Here is a 5,643-nt window from a genome sequence, read left to right on the forward strand (position 1 = left end):
AGTTGAAAGGAAAAGAAATATGCAGGGTTTGTGTAAGATAGTGGGAGATTAAAAATACTGTCATTTCCCTGACCTTGTTTCTTTTTCTGTGAGTTTAATTGGTATCTAGCAATTATTTAAAGTGGCTAGCAACTATAATGCAAGTATTTACAGTCATTAGCAACTCCTCATGTTGGAAAATAAGCCTGTTGAGTATTAAATTAAGTCAGACTGCTTAATTAGTGTCACCTCATGGCTGTCCTAAAGAAATTTCCCTTCTTGCAGGTCTACATGGATGGCAGAGTACACACTCATAAGCTGATCTGTGGGCTTTGAACCAAGCTGGCATGACGTGTTACTGAAAGCAGTAAGATTTGTGTAGTGCAGGCAATTTGCAAGGCCTTACTTCTGCAAGGATGAATGTGGCAGGCTTCCCAGATCTTTTATATTTATTTATTTATATGTACAGACACATCTATAATCTGCCTTTTAGTTAATTAGCTAATGTTTGTAAAGTGCTTTGAGGATTAAGTGCTATGTAAGTGCTAATTATTATTATTATTATCTCTCACTATGTCTTAGTAGACAAGGTCAACCAAGAAGACACTGAAGAACATTTCTGCTAATGAAGGCTGGATAGACTGTTTGCTCTTCATTTTTCTTCCCCGTCCCCCCTCCCTAGGATGAAGATGGTGCTAGACAGTAGGAAAGATCTCCGTAATGATGCAGTTTGGTGAAACCCTGGACTAGGTTGCCTGGGGAGCCCAGTACATGTCTGCTACTGGGCATCCTTAAGAACAGGACAGACAAACTTGTGTCAAGGATGAAAGAAGTGTTGCAAGTCCTGCCTCAAAGGACCTGGGTGTGCGGGGTGGTTACTGAAAGTCCCTCCAAGACACGGGGTATGGTGGCTGCCTTCTACATTCTGTCAGTTTGGTGCTGTCCTGGGTCCATGCAAGTCAAAATGTCCACAAGCTGAACATGCAAGGCATGGAAAGGGTTGTAAAGCATTGGAACAGACTGCTCAGGGAAGTAGTGGAGTGACCATCCTTGAAAGTGCTTAAAAAGGGGTGAATGTGGCATCTGAAGACCCGGTTTAGTGGTGAACATGGTAGTGGTGCTGGGTTGATGGTTGGACTTGATGATCTTAAAGGTCTTTTCCAACCTTCATGATTCAATGTTTCTAAAATGTGCAGGTGTTTCTGGTCCAGCAGGAAAACTCCCCACAGAGGTGTTGCAGTTTAGCTTGCAATCCTTTTAAAAAAGCCACGTGACGAGGTTGTGCTGTTTTATTGCCCAGCACCCCCTCTGTGGGGTGCTATCCCTCCCTGAGCCAAGCGGGCAGAATTTCTGCCCGTGGACCACCAGATCTTGCAGCCCATGCAGGAACACAAATTGACTTTTGCATTTGACACAGATTAATAATGTGCTTAGCACTGCTTTGCTTTATTTGTGAGGGGCCAGCGAGGGGCCAGGTGCCAGCAAAGAAGTCTTTTGCTCTCTGGCACAGATTGTTCCTCTGTGCCTTTACGTTTCACCAAGCAGAGATTTTTCCCCTTTTCACTTCTCCTCAGCTTGATACCATGCAAGTGACTGTTAGGTGCAATAAGAGTGATACAGTGTGTATGCAGTGTGCCTTTCAGTCTTCTTTATGATGTGCAGACTTTAAATAGCCCTCATAAAATCTTTTCAAGCAGAATGGATGTTTGTATTTAATACACACACATAAATATATTTAGAGAGGTCTATGTGTATGTATGTGTCCCAAAGAAAGAAGTAACAAACCAAGGCAATGAAAGGTTAAAGAGAAGCCCCGGAAATCTCATCAGGCATCAGGCTCCATAACTTTTGGTCAGATGTTTTCCATGACAACAGCAAAGCAAATCACATTTCTTTATTTCTAGGCACCTGACTAAGATTTAATTGCTCTTAAATGTTTATTTCCACACTTGCACGAAGGTACATCCATGGTAACATGGGTGTATGGTGTTGTCATTTGATGTGGTATTTGGTTAAGCATATCTTTAATTGCTGGCAGGTAGTAACTGGTTCTCAAAACTTCTGTTGGCCAAGATTGAAGTATTATTCCTTGTCTTCTTTACCAAAAGAAGAGGTATCTGATTTTGGCTTCATGGCATCTTATTTATTTTTGTTAAAATTTGTTATAAGTATGGATAGGGGAAAGAAGGGTTATTCATTAAAGCACTGCTTTCAATTTAATATGATATTCTCTTTTTCACTGCAAAAAATTTTTATAAACTCTGTTTTAGCTTTAAAGTCTCTTAAAATGACCTTAAATAAATAGAATTAATGTTTTTTGGGGATAGAAAACAAACACGGTTGAGAGAGTCTGGAGTTGGTATGTCTGTTCTTGTAGCTGAAGTTCAAGCCTTCTTTCAGGGACAAAGCAACTGCATGTGAAAGGGGAAAGAAAAGATAAGGAAATAGTCAGCACCTGAGACAGAAGCTGGTTTTTTTGCTTACTGACTGCTGCAGTTTCTGCCCTGAGACCTGACAAACTCAGGTCTGCTGGATAATTAAAGGCATTTTGTCTTAGTCTGCGTTTTGCTTATAGTCACAGAAGCCTTACAAAAGATGGAGTCATGCCTGACACAGTGAAATCTTTCTTTATGCAAAGGACAGCAGAAGTCAGGTCAAACAGGAGCAGAAGTAGAGTGAGGAGGGAAAAGGCAAGAAGGAACCACCGGAGAAGCAGCATGCAAGGCTGGTGTGGCTGGTGTTGTAGGACTTTTTCTCCTCTAACCTGCACGCTGATCCTGAATGGGATGTATATCAGTAAACTTCTCCTATCTAGGACACATTCCCTTAAATTAGGGAATTAATTAATTTAATTAGTCAAAGAAATTTATGTTTAGTTATAACTTGTATTGTTTTTGTGTTGTGTATGACATGCATGTATGCATATGTATAAAAAAGTTAAACATATGTGTGCGTTATGCTTGTATCATCATAGCATTTTACTATTATAATTATGAGTTATTACGTAACTCAATTATAGTAATTATTGAAAAAATTATATATCATTATGCTATAATACAATTGTATTATTATATATAGGTGTATGTAGGAGCTCAGGAGATATCTTGTGTGGCTGACAGAAGGTTGAACATAAATCTGAGTAAAGCTCAGTTGCTGAATTGAAGTCAATGAAGCCACCAAAGTGCAAAATGAAGTTTCTCTTTTCTTGTTCTATAACTGTGCCTGTATTTTCAGGGTAAATAATTTGGCTTCTAAACTCTTCTGGTAAATACAGTCTGGTTAGTTATCAGGACTGTCCATTGCCAAAGAAAAATTTCCTGCATCAGAAAGGTTACAGTGAAAACAGAAAAGCACTGAGAAATATGGTGAATATATGGAATTACATTGTTATGAGAGACAGTAAATAGACTGTATGAGATACTGATTAGCCCATGAAAGTGAAGCTTGGATGAACCTGATAATGGTCTGAATGGTGGAAAGCAAGTTCCCAAGCAATGGCTTTTTACTGCTATTCATACTGCTGGAACTGGAGGGCACTCCCTGAAATAATTAGGCAGCAAGCTGAAATCAGTGAAAAGGAAGTTTTCCTCCCCCCCACCTTCCCCAACACCCTCAGTGCACAATTGTAGTGTGAAACTCCTTGTCACAGGATGTTGTAGAAGCCAACAGTATAAATGGGTTCAAGAAGGGATTAGACAAATTCATGGAGGAGAAGTCTTCTGGGAGCTATTAAACATGATGGTCCAGATGCAACCTCTGGCTCAGGAAGTCCCCAAACTGCTGATTGCTGGAATCTGAGAGGTTATACCAGAGGAGGGATCACTGTAATTGCCATACTGCTTATATTTGCTTCTGAAGCACCCAGCGCTCCCCGCTGGGGAAGATGAGATACTGGGTTGGATGGGCCATCAGTGACTCAGAATGGCTCATCTATTTTTACGTTCTTAATTGTTGTAAAATGAATAGGGAAGTTACCTCGTTTTTCTGCTCTCTACAAGCTGAAATTCACTAGTGCCAAGAAATTCAGATTTCCAACTGCTTGGGCCACTCAGGACAGGCTCCTCAGAGCCAGAAACGATGCAGCACAGCACATTAAGTATAACATATTCCATACTGGCCTCTGTGACTGCCCGGGGCCAAGTGAGGCAAGCAGCCCAGATCAATGGCTGGAACCACATCTTCCCTCTGGGTACAAATGCCTATTTGCTTATATGAGTAGAGATACTCAAGCAAAGTCGACTCCAAACTTGGGGCTGGAAATTGAGGAAGAAAAAAGCATACTGCTTGCTGTACCTCCTTCTCTGGAGCAGGTAGGAAGGGATTAAGCAGCAAGGTTGGCAGGCGGAGGAAGGTTTAGCTGCCTGCATATACAATACAAGCATTTACTATTCTAAAAGCTGAGCAGAGAAGGCTGGAATTGGTGGGGTTTGTGCAGTATTGGCATTGTTTCATCTGTAGTGGTAGAGAGGTGAAGGTAACCTAATGTAGATCCAGAGCCATGACTTATGTCCTCACTCCAGAACGGTGCAAAGGCTGGTCTCACTCAGCCTGCCCTGTAACGAGGCTTGTTCACGCTGAGGGATGAGTTAAAACCACCTCATTTGCTTGCATAGCATTGCCTTGGGAAACAGGAATGTGTTGGCCAAAGTAGATTCGGGTAGATCTTTGGCCAAATTGAAATTCATGTTGAAGAGCTAAAAAAGGAACTGAGACTCGGCAGGTTGTCTGTCGGGCAGCTCCCTCCAGGGTTAAGTCTGCGGGGGGGACGTGTCTAGGGCTGGGTGCTGTGTGATCAGGCTAAGCTATGGTACAGACTTCAGTGATTGCCCTGGAAAGAACTTAAACCCAGGGGCCTGGACACAAACCAGCTGAAGTTGGAAGCAGTTTGGAGGCTAAGGTCTGCTTTTCAACCCTGTCCAGTGCATGTGTGTTTACCTAAAGTCATGCTCCCCTCCCCCTTCCTCCCCCCTGGCATCCCCTTTCCCTAATTTTTCATAAATGTTGCCACTGGGGATTTGTATATGAGAAAAAAATGAGGTGAAAAAAGCGAAGGGAGGAGGAGGAGGAGAGCTGTACCTCTTCTGCAAATGCAATAATTCAGATCGGGGAATGCGCTGTTAAAGTTTCTGCCTTGACGTGTGTATGTGAAACGTGGCCAAGTTATGGTTTCTGTGGGAATTGTACGTTTGAATTTTCTGCCTTTTGTGTGGTTAAATTCTCAACCACAACATTGCATTAAATAGTCAGGCTTTTTTTTATATTAGTTGTTGTACCCATAAAGCTTAATGTTTTGCTGCTTTCCGAAGGTGGGAGGGTATTTGTGTGTTTTTGTGCTAGGGCGATGACATGGCGGTTTACTTTAGATCGGAGTGCGGAGGATACGCTCGGATTTCTGCCAAAGCGAAAGGAGGGGGGAGGTGTTGGGAGCTCTTTCTAGTGAGAAGGGATGGCTCAGCAACAGGGGTGTACTGCCAGACCAACAGCAATTAGCCTAAGGGACAGGAACAGGCCTTGGGATTTCCTGTTGTGATACTGAATTTTATCTCTAACTAAGCAGTTCCAAATTTGTTCCAACTGGTAGAGCCTACCAATTTTGTCTGCTATTCCCTGCACCTTCCCTCTTCCAGATATTTGCTCTGAAACCTCTGGGAGCTGATATGAGTG

Source organism: Corvus moneduloides, chromosome 3, assembly GCF_009650955.1.
Source record: "Corvus moneduloides isolate bCorMon1 chromosome 3, bCorMon1.pri, whole genome shotgun sequence".
Lineage (NCBI taxonomy): Eukaryota > Metazoa > Chordata > Aves > Passeriformes > Corvidae > Corvus > Corvus moneduloides.